The sequence below is a fragment of the Moschus berezovskii genome, chromosome 1 (assembly GCF_049115385.1).
Source record: "Moschus berezovskii isolate FMDL1 chromosome 1, NW_MosBer_1.0, whole genome shotgun sequence".
NCBI lineage: Eukaryota > Metazoa > Chordata > Mammalia > Artiodactyla > Moschidae > Moschus > Moschus berezovskii.
In genome coordinates, this window is record NC_142460.1 from 121812306 (window position 1) to 121828193 (window position 15888).

Genomic DNA, 15888 nt, shown 5'->3' on the forward strand with positions numbered 1-15888 from the left:
GAAACTTGTTGTTACAGTCATACATAGTAAAAGAGCAAAGCAGTTTGGTGGTTTGGGGATGCTATGAATAAACAAAATGAAGCCAGATACAAACAATTCATTCAGCATTTATTGTCCAAGTGAAAGAAATTTGTAAATTAACAAAGCAAGAGAATGAGGCACATACTCAAAGCGTCATTTTTTTAATTAAGAGAGAAGTTTTGTGCTGATATTACCCCTCGTTCAGACATAAATTTCATGGAGGAAAAAACAGAAACATCATGAATTGGGCTTTATTTTTGTGAATGGTCTTTAACATTGTCAACCTGAATAGGTTCTTAAAAATGGATTTATCAAGCAGACAGATGTTCTCTGAGAAGAGTCCAAAGGATTTGAGGGGACCTCCAGTGGGAATGCCACATGCTACCCTACTCTCTCCAGAGCTTCATCAAAGGAGTAATAAATATAACTAGCTTCTCCCTTGTTAGGAGGAGGCAGAGTAAGCCAATTTCATGCTTTATGTATGCTGGTTGTAAAAAGGAATGCTTACCTAAAAAGAAATAGATTCCAACCAGATGTTCCAAAATCTTCCTCAGCTGCTGCTTGAAGCTTTACAGTCACTGCATACTTTATCTTCTCGTCTATCTTCTTCTAATTGAGAAATTGTTGATCCATGCAATTCAACAGGCAGGCTGCTGCAAAAACCTTCCTGCCAAAGCTCTTCAGCCCTGCTCTCCTGCACACAGAAACTTCCAGTGTCTGTATGGGGACAGGAAAAGAGAGCAGGCCACTTTATCTGGCAGGTGTTGTGGGTTGAAAGAAGAGGAAGTCAGAAAGCAATTCTTCAAAGGACAGATTCTGTCACCTAAAAGTGTAATAAATTGCCATTATAGAAATGCCTACAAGCACTAATGAGCCATGTACAATGAAACCTTGATGTCAGGCAAAATAGAATGAAACTCACCCAGGAACCAACTGGGATTGTCACACCAAGATGTGAATGATCATCCTTGCTTTGGTTTCATCTGCCACTAATTTTGTCCCTACATACCAATAGCTCTCTGTTTTAGGAAAGTGATAAATTTAGCATAAAAATCCTAAGATCTCTGTCTACTGATTAATACATAATTTCTCAGTACTCTGCTACTCATTGGCCATTAAGACTTGATCAGTTTGATGTAAGTTATAGTAGAATTACCAACTCCAGAATTATGGAAATTTATGAGATAGGACACAATTAGATGACACATTTACCTTGTACTTTTTTGGAAACCATACTTTACACAGCTAACTCGTGTGTGTGTGTTTTTAAAGCATGTAAGCAAAGAGTCGGACACGACTGAGCGACTGAACTGAACTGAACATTAAATTTATTGTCAATCATTTTTAAATATACAGTTCAGTAGTGTTAAAGATATTCACATTTTTATGCAATAAGGCTAAAATTTTTCATCTTGCAAAACTGAAACTCTAGTCCCATTAAACACTAATTCCCCCTTCCTCTCTCTGCTTAGCTATTGCCAAACAACTTTCTACTTTGTTTCTACGATGTTGACTACTTTAGACACTTCACCAGTAGAATCATATCTTTTATGACTGGCATATTTAACTTAGCATAATAGAAACCTGTATGCAGGTCAGGAAGCAACAGTTAGAACTGGACATGGAACAACAGACTGGTTCCAAATAGGAAAAGGAGTACGTCAAGGTTGTATATTGTCACCCTACTTATTTAACTTATATGCAGAGTACATCATGAGGAACGCTGGGCTGGAAGAAGCACAAGCTGGAATCAAGATTGCCGGGAGAAATATCAATAACCTCAGATATGCAGATGACATCACCCTTATGGCAGAAAGTGAAGAGGGAACTCAAAGGCCTCTTGATGAAAGTGAAAGAGAAGAGTGAAAAGGTTGGCTTGAAGCTCAACATTCAGAAAACAAAGATCATGGCATCTGGTCCCATCACTTCATGGGAAATCGATGGGGAAACAGTGGAAACAGTGTCAGATTTTATTTTGGGGGGCTCCAAAATCACTGCGGATGCTGATTGCAGCCATGAAATTAAAAGACGCTTACTCCTAGGAAGGAAAGTTATGACCAGCCTAGATAGCATATTAAAAAGCAGAGACATTACTTTGCCAACCAAGGTCCGTCTAGTCAAGGCTATGGTTTTTCCCTTGGTCATGTATGGATGTGAGAGTTGGACTGTGAAGAAAGCTGAGCGCCGAAGAATTGATGCTTTTGAACTGTGGTGCTGGAGAAGACTCTTGAGAGTCCCTTGGACTGCAAGGAGATCCAATCAGTCCATTCTAAAGTAGATCAATCCTGGGTGTTCATTGGAAGGACTGATGCTAAAGCTGAGACTGCAATACTTTGGCCACCTCATGCGACGAGTTGACTCACTGGAAAAGAGTCTGATGCTAGGAGGGATTGGGGGTGGGAGGAAATGGGGACGACAGAGAATGAGATGGCTGGATGGCATCACCGACTCTGTCGACATGAGTTTGAGTGAACTCTGGGAGTTGGTGATGGACAGGGAGGCCTGGCGTGCTGTGGTTCATGGGGTCGCAAAGAGTCGGACACGACTAAGCGACTGAACTGAACTGAACTGAATGTCTTCAGGATTCATCCATGCTGTAGCATGTGACAAATTTCCTTCTTTTATAAGGCTGCATAATATTCCATTGTATGTATATACCACATTTTGTTTATCTGTTGACAGACATTTGCGTTGCTTCCACCTCTTGGCTATTATGAATAATGTTGCAATGAACATAGGTGTATAAAATATCTCTACAAGCACCTGCTTTAAAACTTTCCAGCTATGTACTCAGAAGTGCGATTGTTGAATTATACGATAATTTTGTGTTTTATTTTGAGGGAAGCTCTATACATAATTTCTGTACATTTTATACTTTCACAAACAGTGCACAAGAGTTCCAATTTCTCTTCATCCTTCTAAACACTTGGTATTTTCTATTCTTTTGATAGTCACCACCCTAATGAGTGTGAGATGATACCTCATTATAAGTTTTATTCCATTTCTCTTACAATTAGTGATGCTCAGCACTTTTTCATGTGTTTGTTAGCCATTTGGATACCTTCTTTAAGAAATTGTCTGTTAACTCCTTTGTCCATTTTTTGATCTAGCAATTTGGCTTTTATTGCTGATTTGAAGAAGTTCCTTATTTATTTTAGATAGTAACCCCTTCTCAGTTACATGACTTGCAAAGATTTCCTCTCATTCCATAGGTTGCCTTTCACCCTATATATTGTTTCCTTTGATGCACAGAAGTTCTTAACCTTGATGTAGTCCTGGAGAAGGCAATGGCACCCCACTCCAGTCCTCTTGCCTGGAAAATCCCATGGATGGAGGAGCCTTGTGGGCTGCAGTCCATGGGGTCGCGAAGAGTCGGACACAACTGAGCAACTTCACTTTCACTTTGCAGTTTCATGCATTGGAGAAGGAAATGGCAACCCACTCCAGTGTTCTTGCCTGGAGAATCCCAGGGATGGGGGAGCCTGGTGGGCTGCCATCTATGGGGTCGCACAGAGTCGGTCTCGACTGAAGCGACTTAGCAGCAGCAGCAGCAGTCCCATTTATCTATTTTTACTTTTGTTGCCTGTGCTGTTGGTGTCATGCCCAAGAAATCACTGCCAAATCTAATGTCCTGAAGCTTTTCTCCTTTGTTTTCTTCATGGACTTTTATAGTTTTCGGTCTTATGCTTAGATCTTTAATCCATTTTGAATGAATTTTTGTATATGATGTAAGATAAGTGTTTAGCTTCAGTCCTTTGCATATGGATGTTCAGTTTTCCCAGCATCATTTGTTGAAGAGACTGCCCTTTCCCCATCATGTAGTTGTGACATCCTTGTCAAAATTGTTTGGCAATAAATGCAAGAGTTTATATTTAGGTTCTCTCTATCCTATTCCATTTGTCTGTGTATCTGTTTTTTGTGTTTTTTTTGACAGAACCATATCATCTTCATTACTGTTGCTTTGCAATATGTTTTAAAGTCAGGAAATGTGAAGACTCCATCTTTATTCTTTTTTAAGACGGCTTTGACTATTTGGGGTGAATTAAAGCTAACTTTTGTACATAAAAAGGTTCCTTGCTATTATTTGCATAATGCCCATTTTTCCACTTTTTTTTTTTTTTTCTGTAAAGAAGAAAAAGTGAACACCAAAATTCCTTCCCTGGTAACTTTTATTCTGAATTCCTATTTTTTATGTCTGAATGTCTTGGGTAACTGATCAAATCCTAAAAAAGCCACTATCAATGCTTCTACAACGGTTAGTTGTAAGTACAGCTAGTGCTAAGAGTATTGAACAGATCTGAGCCTAAAGATGCACAGATGGAGCAACACAGCCTGATGTGTGCTTCATAGTGGACCCAATTATTTAGGCTCCAACTGCAATAAGCTACTGACACTGTGCCATTAGCTTACCTTTTATAAATGAAGCATTCTTACCCAGGAAAGACCAAAATCAAGTATTGAGAGTATAGAACTTACCATCCCTTTCCAACTCAATACGGATAAAAGAGGGGGATTTCACAAGAGTGAATAAGTGAGCAAAGTAATAACTAATGAACCTCAGTGTAAATAAGGAAAAATATCCACTTAAGGAAAAACTATCATACCTAATATGGTCTTAGTTCTATCCATTTAAACCCCACCTGAAGAAGATAGGAAGCATCTGTTGTTCTCTAGAAGAATAAGCCCTAGTTGTATCTGAGACTCCAAATCACCAACCCCAAGCTAGTATATTTAAAAGTTCATTATCCTCCATTTTTATACAAACACAGTACACACTTGCACCTGGAATCTTTTCTGTAGCTTTCAGTGTGTGTGTGTGTTGTGTTTGTTTGTTTGTTTGTTTTTGGTTGTGTGATCTTTTTTTTTGCAGCACTTGGGATCTAGTTCCCTGACTAGGGATCAAACTGAGGCTCCCCGCATTGGGAGAGCAGAGTTTAGGCACAGAACCACAAGGGAAGTCCCTTGACTATGTGTTTTCTGTGGCTTAAGAGTCAGGCAGCTTCAGTTATGTCACTATGATATCTAAAGTGCAGTCAGCACACTATTAATAAAGTGAAAAGACAACTCACAGAATGAGAAAAAATATTTACAAATCACATATCTGATAAGGGACTAGTGTCCAATATTTATAAGTAATATTTACCACTCAACAATAAAAATGGGAAAAATGATTTGAACAGACATTTGTCAAAGAAGATACATAAATATCCAATAAGCACAGTGAAAAAGATGCTCAATATCATTAGCCACTGCTGCTGCTGCTAAGTCGATTCAGTCGTGTCCGACTCTGTGCGACCCCATAGACGGCAGCCCACCAGGCTCCCCCGTCCCTGGGATTCTCCAGGCAAGAACACTGGAGTGGGTTGCCATTTCCTTCTCCAATGCATAATAGTGAAAAGTGAAAGTGAATTCACTCAGTTGTGTCCAACTCTTAGGACCCCACGGACTGCAGCCCACCAGGCTCCTCCATCCATGGGATTTTCTAGGCAAGAGTACTGGAGTGGGGTGCCATTGCCTTCTCCAATCATTAGCCACTGCTGCTGCTGCTGCTGCTAAGTCACTTCAGTCGTGTCCGACTCTGTGTGACCCCATAGACGGAAGCCCACCAGGCTCCCCCGTCCCTGGGATTCTCCAGGCAAGAACACTGGAGTGGGTTGCCATTTCCTTCTCCAATGTGTGAAAGTGGAAAGTGAAAAGTGAAAGTGAAGTCGCTCAGTCGTGTCCGACCCTTAGCGACCCCACGGACTGCAGCCCACCAGGCTCCTCCATCCATGGGATTTTCCAGGCAAGAGTACTGGAGTGGGGTGCCATTGCCTTCTCCAATCATTAGCCACTAGGGAAATACAATTCAAAACCACAGTGAGGTACAACTTCACTCCTATTAAGATGGTTACAATCAAAGAAGGGTTGACAAATGATGTGAAGAAACTAAAACCCACACCACAAACTAAAACCCCATCGTTGGTAGGAATATAAACTCATGAAGCCACTTTGGAAATAGTTTGGTAGTTCCTCCAAACATTTAACATAGAGTAACCACATGACCCGGGCTTCCTAGGTGACACTAGTGGTAAAGAACCCGTCTGCCAATGCAGGAGACATAAGAGATGCAAGTTTGACCCCTGGGTCAGGAAGATTCCATGGGGGAGGGCATGACAACCCACTCCAGTAATCTTGCCTGGAGAATTCCATGCACAGAGGAGCCTGGTGGGCTATAGTCCATTGGGTCGCAAAGAGTTGGACACAACTGAAGTGACTACCTAGGCATGCAGGCACACACATGCCATATGACCCAGCAATTACACTGTACAAGGATGAAAAACACATGTCCACACAAAAGCTTGTACAATAATATTTGTATCAGTGTTATTTATGAAAAGCCCCCAAACAGAAAGAATCTAAATGACCATTAGTTGATGAACAGATAAACAAAAAATGCCATGTCAGGACATTATAATATTATTCAGTCATAAAAAGGAATGAAGTATTGATACATGCTAAAATATGGATGAACCTTGAAAACCTTATACTAAGTGAAAGAAGACAGATACAACAGCCCATATATTTATTTATGATTCCATTTCTATGGAATCGTACAGAACAAACAAATCCATAGAAACAGAAAGTAAATTAGTGGTTAAGAGGAGTTGGGAGAAAGTAGGAAATGGGGAGTTGAGGGGTATAGGGTTTCTTTGTGAGATAATGAAAACACTCTGAAATAAGGTAGTGGTGATGGTTGTATAACTTTGTGAAAATACAAAAAAAGCACTGAGTTGTACACTTATTAACAGTATAAATTTTATGATATGTGAATTATATCCCAGGTTTTTCAAATGTAGTTTGCTGAACAGTGCCAAGCTGCAGCATGTTTCATACTGGTCACTGACTAGACAAGAAGTTTTTCCCAGAATGAAAGCAGACTACATCACGGAGCACACCACTTAGTTCAGCTGACATTTTTTAATGGCAAGACTTTACCAATGAAGTAACCAGTCCATTGATTTCCTTCTGAGGTAAGCTTCTTATCCTTGGGAGCAGGTAATGAAGAGTTCACAGATCAGCTGCTTTGAGTAAAGCTGTGGTAATCTGCATGTCTGACTTCAAGAGTGTGCCTGCCATCGGTTACATGACACACTGATTAATGAATTAAGACATTCCCAATTTCTGAGATAAATTATTTTGAACTTATGTCCTATGTATCGACTACACGTGGTAACATAACTCCAGTTCATCATGTCTCTATATGTGAGACAATAAGTCCAGGAATAGAAATGAAGAAGGAGAAGCAGGGGAAAGAGTAAGAGGATGAGGCTGGGAAGTAGGTGAGAGGAGAAAGTGGAGAAGGAGCAGGAAGAATGTAAATAAATAATAAGATAGGAGCTACATGCACAAAGAGTTTACTCTCTTCTATGGAAGTCAGACATGTGACTTGTCCAATGTGATTAGTATAACAAGTAGAAATAAAATATAGAGGATGAAGGCAGGGTGTGTTTTCTATATAGCCTGAAAAACCTTCCAGAGGGTGTATATGGAGTAGGTGGGAAAGGATGAATAGGAGTTTGGCATGCACATACCTCTACATATGAAAGACTAGAACCAGAGTTAATTAAAGTGAAAGTCATGCATGTAAATTGGTATTTGTCAAAGTGTGGTTCCCAAGTCAGCAGCGTCAGCATTATTTGGCACTCTGTCAAGAACAATTCTCAGACTATCCCCTAACAACTGAAACATGGGACACAGCAGTTTAACAGGCCCTTCAAATGACTCTGATGGACAGTAAAGTTTGAAAACCCCTGTTTTAGATAAATATAGCAACCGGTTTAAAAAAGAGATGCTGTGTCCTGAAAAAAAGCATTTCAGTTTAATACAGTACATTGATCACACTGTTTTATATCTTTTCCTTCCTCACACTTTACTAAATGGAGAGTAAAGACTGTTTTAAGATGTTATCCTCCAATATGAATGAGAGAGGAGACAAATGATCAACTACTTCAAGTAGAGTTTGGAAGATAGAAGCCTGATGCAGGGTTATTAATCACATTGGTAGATAGGAGTCACACACAGGCTCTAGATGGGTGGGCTTCAGTACTCGTGGCACATGGGCTCTAGAGCACAGGCTCAACAGTTGTGACACACAGGCTTCGTTGCTTTGTGGCATGTAGGATCTTCCCTGAGCAGGGATTGAACCCGTGTCCCCTGCTTTGGGAGGTGGATTCTTAACCACTGGACCACCAGAGAAGCTCAACTTCAAAGTTTTGAGGAAAAGTTTTCAACATAGAATTCCATACTATCTAAACTGTCAATCAAGTTTAAGAGAAAGAACTTTAAGACATAGAAAATATCAAAAAAAACTAACCACTCACATATACTTTCATAGGAAGCTAGTGGAGGATATAGTCCAGCAAAATGAGGACATGAACTGAGAGAGGAAAATACAGAAACCAGAAAGTATGGTAAAGAGTGTTTCCATGAAAGTGACAAAGGGAAGTTTTACAACTCAAACTGTGAACCAGAATTTAAAAACATCCTGCAGTGTGGAAGTAGAGTGTCTAGGAAAAAAATCTGTGGGAGATAAAAGGAAAAGAAGGTCATTTAATGTGTTTGGAAGTTATAGAAATTATTTCTAGGCATTAGAGCCCTTGAGGAAAAAAAAGAACTACTGATAAGTGAGAAAAAACAGGAGAAAATTATTAAACGGAAAAAAAAAAGTTTATTGAGGAAAGTAAATAGCCTAAAACATAATTTGGTGTATTGTTGTTTAGTTGCTCAGTCATGTCCAACTCTTTGTGACCCCATGGACTGCAGCACCAGGCTTCCCTGTCCTTCACCATCCCCTGGAGTTTCCTCAAACTCATGTCCATTGAGTCGGTCATGCCATCCAATCATCTCATCCTCTGTTGTCCCCTTCTCCTCCTGCCTTCAATCTTTCCCAGCATCAGGGTCTTTTCCAATGAATTGGCTCTTCACATTAGATGTCCAAAGTATTGGAACTTCAGCTTCAGCAACAGTCCTTCCAATGAATATTCAGGGTTGATTTCTTTTAGGATTAACCAGTTTGATCTCCTTGCAGTCCAAGGGACTCTGAAGAGTCTTCTCCAACACCACAGTTTGAAGGCATCAACTCTTCAGCGCTCAACTCTTTTTGTTGTCCAGCTCTCACATCCATACATGACTACTGGAAAAACCATAGCTTTGACTATATGGACCTTTGTCATTTGGCGTAGTTGCAAGCAATATGCCATATGTAAAATAATGCAAATACTGATGCAGATTTGTGAAGCAATCACAGAAGCCATAGTGGAAAGGAAGCTTTGGGGAATCGGGTATAACAGATCCAAAACAGGAAGGAAGTCAATAAATACAGCCTAATGTGATAAATTATGAAACAACAGGGGCTTCTCTGGCGGTGCAGTGGTTAAGAATTGCCTTGTAATGCAAGGGACACTGGTTCAATCCCTGGTCCAGGAAGATCCCACATTTCTCGGAGCAACTAAGCTTGTTAGCCACAACTATTGAGGCTGAGCTCTAGAGCCTGGACCCACAAATACTGGGCCCACGTGCTGGGAAACCCTCACACCTACAGCCTGTGCTCTGCAACAAGAGAAGCCACCACAATGAGAAGCCCAAGCAAAAGCCCACGTGCAGCAACAAAGACTCACCACAGCCAAAAATAAATAAATAAATCTTTAAAAAAAAAAGAAATAATAGGCTACTGTATCAGATTGAGATGTGTGTATGGAAAAATAGGATAATGTTATAGAACAAAAAGAGAAAGAAGAAACAGGCTATTGTGTATTGTGATCAGACCTTTTCTAAGTATATATCTGAATTCTTAGAAGGAGACAGTCATATCAAATCTGAGCGACTGATATTCCAGACAGAAGTGAGAGCAAGTTTTAAGATTTTGAGACAAGAATAAATGTAGTGTGTTCTAGAAAGGCAAGAAGACGGGTAAGCATTGAGCGAGGTCAATAATAATGGGGAACAGTAGATGAAACATCCAAATGGGAGAAAAAGCATTGGAGCTTCATGACCTGCTATGTCTAAGAAAAATCCATGATTCAAAGAAAAACAAAGCAATGCCACATCTGTCTACTTTCATTCATGGGTTTCTCCTACCCTGCATTATTTGATCTTACCTTCTTTACCCCTGGAGGAAGACATGGCAACCCACTCCAACATTCTTGCCTGGAGAATCCTGTGGACAGAGGAACCTGGTGGGCTATAGTCCATGAAGTCTCAAAGAGTCGAACATTGAGGACTTTGACCCTGATGCTGGAAAAGATTGAGGAGAAGAGGACAACAGAGGATGAGATTGTTGGATGGCATCACTGACTCAATGGACATGAGTTTGAGCACACTCGAGGAGATAATGAAGGACAGGGAAGCCTGACATGCTACTGTTCATGGGGTCACAAAGATTCAGACACAACTGAGTGATTAAACAACCACCACCACCACCATCAAGCATTACTACCACCAGGTCCTGTAATTGTAGTAAATACTCAGAGGGAAGTTCTTTTGGCTAATACATCTGAGTCATGCGCATGTCTTGAAATTAGCTTATCACCACATAAATCATGCATCCTCCATCTCTATCTATTCTACTCCATTCTGCATTTCTCAATGTCATCTTCATCACCCCAATTTCCTATTTGCATTTTAAAAAGTAGTAACCTACAAGATTTTATATTTTCTGAAGATACAAGACTCTTGTGTAGAAATTCTAATTAGGCTGGCTGGGCAATGTTCTATTATTAGTAAGAATTGTGATTTTTAGAGTTGTGGGTTAATTGCTAATAACTGTATGCAGTGTTTTCCCTCAAGATGTTTTCTATTACAGTAATTAACTGAGCAGCTGGGAGAACAGACATTAACCATTTGTCTTCACAGTAGCCCTCACTGGGGACTCTCCCCAAACCTTGCGCATGGCGTTATCTGCTGTTTGATAGGTAATGTAAGAGGGAAGCACAAAAAATATAGGATCTTCATCCTTTGGAATGAATATCCAATTTTAAACAATGTTTTTCTTGTTGAAGGGAGGCTTTCTCACACATGTGAAGCATTGATTACAAGCAACACGGAATGTCTTTTAGATGTATAGACTTATTTGACTAGTTTTTATGTGCATATTTCTCTTCGTAGCCTTGCATAATGAAATTTTGTCACAGAGATTGTGTCAGAAGCCTCAGCTACCCTGAAGACACCACTGGTTTATCTGTTAACAAATTAGATTGGACCAGTGAAAGCAGGCTTATACTGAAGTAATTTGTTAAGAGCCACCTTGCCTGAAAGCCCTGTTCTTTTTCATGACACCTGAATTCCCACTTGATTATTAATTCAGCTGAAGCCCTTGACTTTAGTATCCTGAATCTCCCTCTGGGACTCTTGGTGCTTCCTTACGTGAATTCCTATTTACTGACCTGCTCTCAAGACTATATGCCAGTCTGATGCTTGACCCCAGGTTTTCCCAACCAACTCTGCTGTTGGCTGGACTCCATCTCTATCAAGTTATTTTCTAGAGCATACCTTTTGTTAATGGAAAGACATTCTTTTTTTAATAGGAAACATTTTATTTAACATTTTATAATGAAAAGTTCCAAACCATAAGCAGAGACTAAGTACAAAAATAAATAAATAAAATTCCACTTATAGGAAGTCATTAAGTACATAAGAACTTTTTGTCTTCTCTCTCGTTGAATAAAATAATAAATTTACTACTGTTCAGATCTCATTGCTTTTTTTTTTCACTTTGTTTTTCCAGAGGCAAGAATTTTCCTTCTTCTTAAAATGACCCCATTTCTTTAAATCCAGAAAAGCTCTGGTTTTATACTATCTTAAGTATTTGGTTGTAAGAGCCTTAACAGAAAGAATGCTATCTGATTTATATGAATTCTGCAGAAGCCACACAAATAAGAGCATGCCAGGCCCTCTGGCAAATGAGGAGGAGCCACAGCTTTCCTTCCTTTCCAAAAGGATCCAGCACCCTGGCCTCTATACAGGGGTTGGTGGCAGCTCAGCCAATCCCTCAGTGTGTGTGTGTGCACACACACACACACACTCAGTTGTATCTGACTCTTTAAGACACTCTGGACTATAGCCCGCCAGGCTCCTCTGTCCTTGGGACTTTCCAGGCAAGAACACTGGAGTGGGTTGCATTTCCTCCTCCAGGAGATCTTCCCCTCCCAGGGATAGAGCCCGCATCTCTTGTGTCTCCTGCATTGCAGGCAGATTCTTTTACTGGTGAGCCATGGGGTAAGCCCAACCCCTCAGTGTCAGTGCTCAAAAGAGAGATTCACCTCTTAATTAGTGACCACGCTCCTGGGTCTGAATTCTGTGTCTCAAAAGTCAGAGTAACACAGAAACTTACATTCAGTTCAGTTCAGTTCAGTCGCTCAGTCGTGTCCGACTCTCCGCGACCCCATGAATATTACCATATGTAAAATAGATAGCCAAAGGGAATTTGCTGTAAGGCTCTGGAAACTCAAACAGGGGCTCTGTATCAACCTAAAGGGGTGGGATGGGGAGGGTGAGGGGAGGGAGGTTCAAAAGGGAGGGGACATTTGTATACCTATGGCTGATTCATGTTGAGGTTTGACAGAAAACAGCAAAATTCTGTAAAGCAATTATCCTTCAATAACAAATAAATCAATTTAAAAAACAAAAAAGTCCACCTGGTACTAGGAAGAGTGTCAGACATGGAGGGTTTGAACCAAACATGTCTGGAGTACAGTGTGAGGGAAACTCCCACACAGACTAAAAACTAGAAATCTCCAAAAGCCTGGGAATAACCCTGAAATCAGGTTGACAAAACAATCAGAGTTGGGTAGAACCTGGAGTCTGGTTATAGAGACAGTCAAGAGGGTGAATTGCTAACTGGAGGCAAGAGATCAGATACAGAAATTTAAGATTGTGGTCTCTCGGTCAGCGAGAGCTTCAAAAAGAGTAAAGCAGTCACCTGAGTGTCCTCATGGAAGTGGAGTTGCTCTGACCTCTTGGTTGTAGAAGAGGAAGCTCTGAGTCACTCTGCCTCTTCTTCTAGAAAACCCTGGCTGGGCTGGCTCTCTCCGTAGGGCATTCAGACCTAAATGATGCTATCTACTTAGTTCTTTATAAACAGTGCCTTGCAGTGAAAAGCTTTAATGAATCTTTTTTTTTGATTTACTGGTTGGTTGAACCAATTTTGGAAAAGCCCTGCAAAGCATGAATTAAAACACAAATTAAATTTAGAAAATATCAGCTTGCATAGTCCAAAGAAGCTAAGCCTTTCTTAACTCAACCTCAGAATTTTTCCTCATTGCAAACCCCTTTCCAATATATTCTGAGCAATAGCTAATATTGGAAGGTCACACAGAAAAAATTTTTTAAAAGCTGCAGCATTTTCTGTCCACTCAAAATGAATTTCATATGATAAAATCTGAGTTTTTTATATTAATATCCAAGTGTTTCAGTTTTACTGTCCACTTCCTCCATCTAAATTTATTTTGAGCTCCTTAAGAGGAGAAATGTCTTATTTATACCTTTCAAAATACCAGACTGTATCAGGTGAGGTCATGTTGAATGACTGAAATGCTTTAGTTGAAACCAACATTTTCTTAAGGCCAACCTAGAGAACTATTTAACAAATGAGCTGATTTATACTGTCATTATTATGTTGGTTAACAGATTAAAAAAAAAAAAGGAACTGTCAGGTAATAGCAGTGCCCCTTTGGGTTAAAATATAAACATAGTCCCACTTAAGAAATGAGAACCAAGGACAAGTCTTGGCATTTGTTGGGTCCTTCATAGAACAAGAAAACACATGAGATTTTGCTATAATTCAAGAGCCATTCTTGTCAGTGCTTTCAAGGGTAGAAATTAAGCTATATTAAAGCTTGTCTTGGCCCAATTATAGAATGAAAGTGAGGCATCTGTGGAATGGTTCCAGGATAGGTTTCAAATCAGTTTGGATTCAGCTATTTGGTCCTTGTTAGGACTTCAGGGGACAGCCAAGAATTACATTTAATTCATTATCTTGTTCTGAAAGTGCTACAGTGGCTGCTACACAAATTGAAAGCAGCATTTACACAGGCTAATACCTATGGTATCTTTCCAATTTATCTTTGGGCATTATCACCTCCCAGTGTCCCTCCTTGAAAGTTTGACATGTGCCCTGAATTCTCATTTTGTAGGATGATAACTATTCACCCTGAAGAAAACACAGAAGAAAATGGCCCCATGTTAAAATTCTAGGAATGCTACCTGAAATACATTTTCCTAAAACTTGAAAATAGCTCCAGTCTTTTGGCAGAAATCATGTTATATATAAACCTACCTTCTAAGCAGTCCTATCTTTCTGGATACGAGGCTATGGCATTATTGACTTAATTCATTTGACTTGTGTCCAGCAGTCTGGTACAGCTTCACAAGGGAATTATTGGCATCTTTTGTGAAATATTCAAAACCACTGATTTTTGTTTTCCATTGTTCTTAAAAAGAGAAAAAACTATTAAACTCTATGATTGTCTCTGTGATGTGAATGTAAATATAACCTGTTGAAATTCAAGGTAGGAAAATACTTCTTTAGAAAACCAGGAAGGATGATACAGGAAGAAATGTTGCCCACATGCAGAGTGATTTCTAATAGTTCATTGATCTCATTGTTTAGCATCCCCTTTTAGAGTGTGCATTAACAAAAACCCTGCATGGATATTAAATTGACAGTGTAATCCTAGAGTGTTTTATATAACTAGACACTAGCAATAGAGAGAATACTGTATTGACTCCCAGATTTCAGGCAACGGCACTTCAAGCGACTTGTATTAATGCTTTATATTGATATAAAACCTTTCTTCCAAAAAGTACAAAGCACTTTCTTAAAATTGTCTTATTGGGTTTTGTAACAACTCAGCAATGCACAGTATCTGACACCACAGTGTGTAGAGCTAATACCTTAAGTTTTCTGATTTCTAATTTTGTATTTCAAACATTTAATCATTAGACAGCCTTTCAGTTTCCAAAAATGCCAAAAATTATCCAGTCTATACAAGACTAGAGAAAGGTTTTATTTCAGAGATGTTCCTTTTAGAGTCCATAAACTATTAAGTAAAAGTTTAAAAACCAATTGTATGAGAACTCAAGTGACTTTTTCTTTGAGCCAGGGATTTAAGCCTATTATGCTGCTCCTGAGTCACTTCAGTCCGACTATGTGCGACCCCATAGACGGCAGCCCCCAGGCTCCGCCATTCCTGGGATTCTCCAGGCAAGAACACTGGAGTGGGTTGCCCTTTCCTTCTCCAAGCCTATTATAGTCTATCCCAAAGAAGAATACTACAAATATTAAGGAAAGATAAACAGAATAGATATTTTCCAATAACTACGCAAAATATTTCAATATTCTCTACTAATTCAAAATGTTTGACTAATCTTTTAGCAGTAGAAATTTTCAACCAGACTTTAAAAAAAGCTATGGATTAGCCATGTCAGGAAATATTCAGCATCATTTGATATAGATAGCAATTGGGAAAGTAGCTCTTTCTTTTGGAAGGTAATCATGTCCTTTCTTACAGCAATATTTCTAGCCTTTGACTTAACAACATGCAGTGTCTAAATTATAAAATCTGCCATCTGATGTAATATATGTATCCAGAAATGAACACTAAAAGATGTATCTCGATACAGGTGCAAGGTAAAAGGGAGCCTTGAAGGTTCAAAAGCAAGGTATACAAGATAAGGCCTCAACCATTAATTTGCCTTCTTATTTTGTTGAGTTTAATATGATGAGCTAAAGTCTAATCCAATGCAGTGCACTTCTCTGCTCTTTTAGAATACATTTTTCGTTACTGCCCTCTTATTCACATGGTCTTTTAAAGATATTTACATCAATAG

The 15888-nt window shown here is 39.4% G+C and overlaps 1 long non-coding RNA gene across 2 annotated transcripts in view; it reads right to left on the reverse strand.

The window, feature by feature from the left end:
• Window positions 1-210: 210 nt before the first annotated feature.
• Window positions 211-15888, reverse strand: part of LOC129545758 (uncharacterized) — a 105204-nt gene continuing 89526 nt past the window's right edge. The window contains exons 1-4 of one of the 2 annotated variants that reach the window (XR_008683753.2): window positions 14336-14477; window positions 12980-13215; window positions 10161-10296; window positions 211-738 (exon numbers count right to left, since the gene is read on the reverse strand). This is a non-coding gene — a long non-coding RNA (uncharacterized LOC129545758). Of the gene's footprint in view, window positions 739-10160; window positions 10297-12979; window positions 13216-14335; window positions 14478-15888 lie in introns of those variants that run through there. The other variant, XR_016038964.1, reaches the window with a different exon arrangement.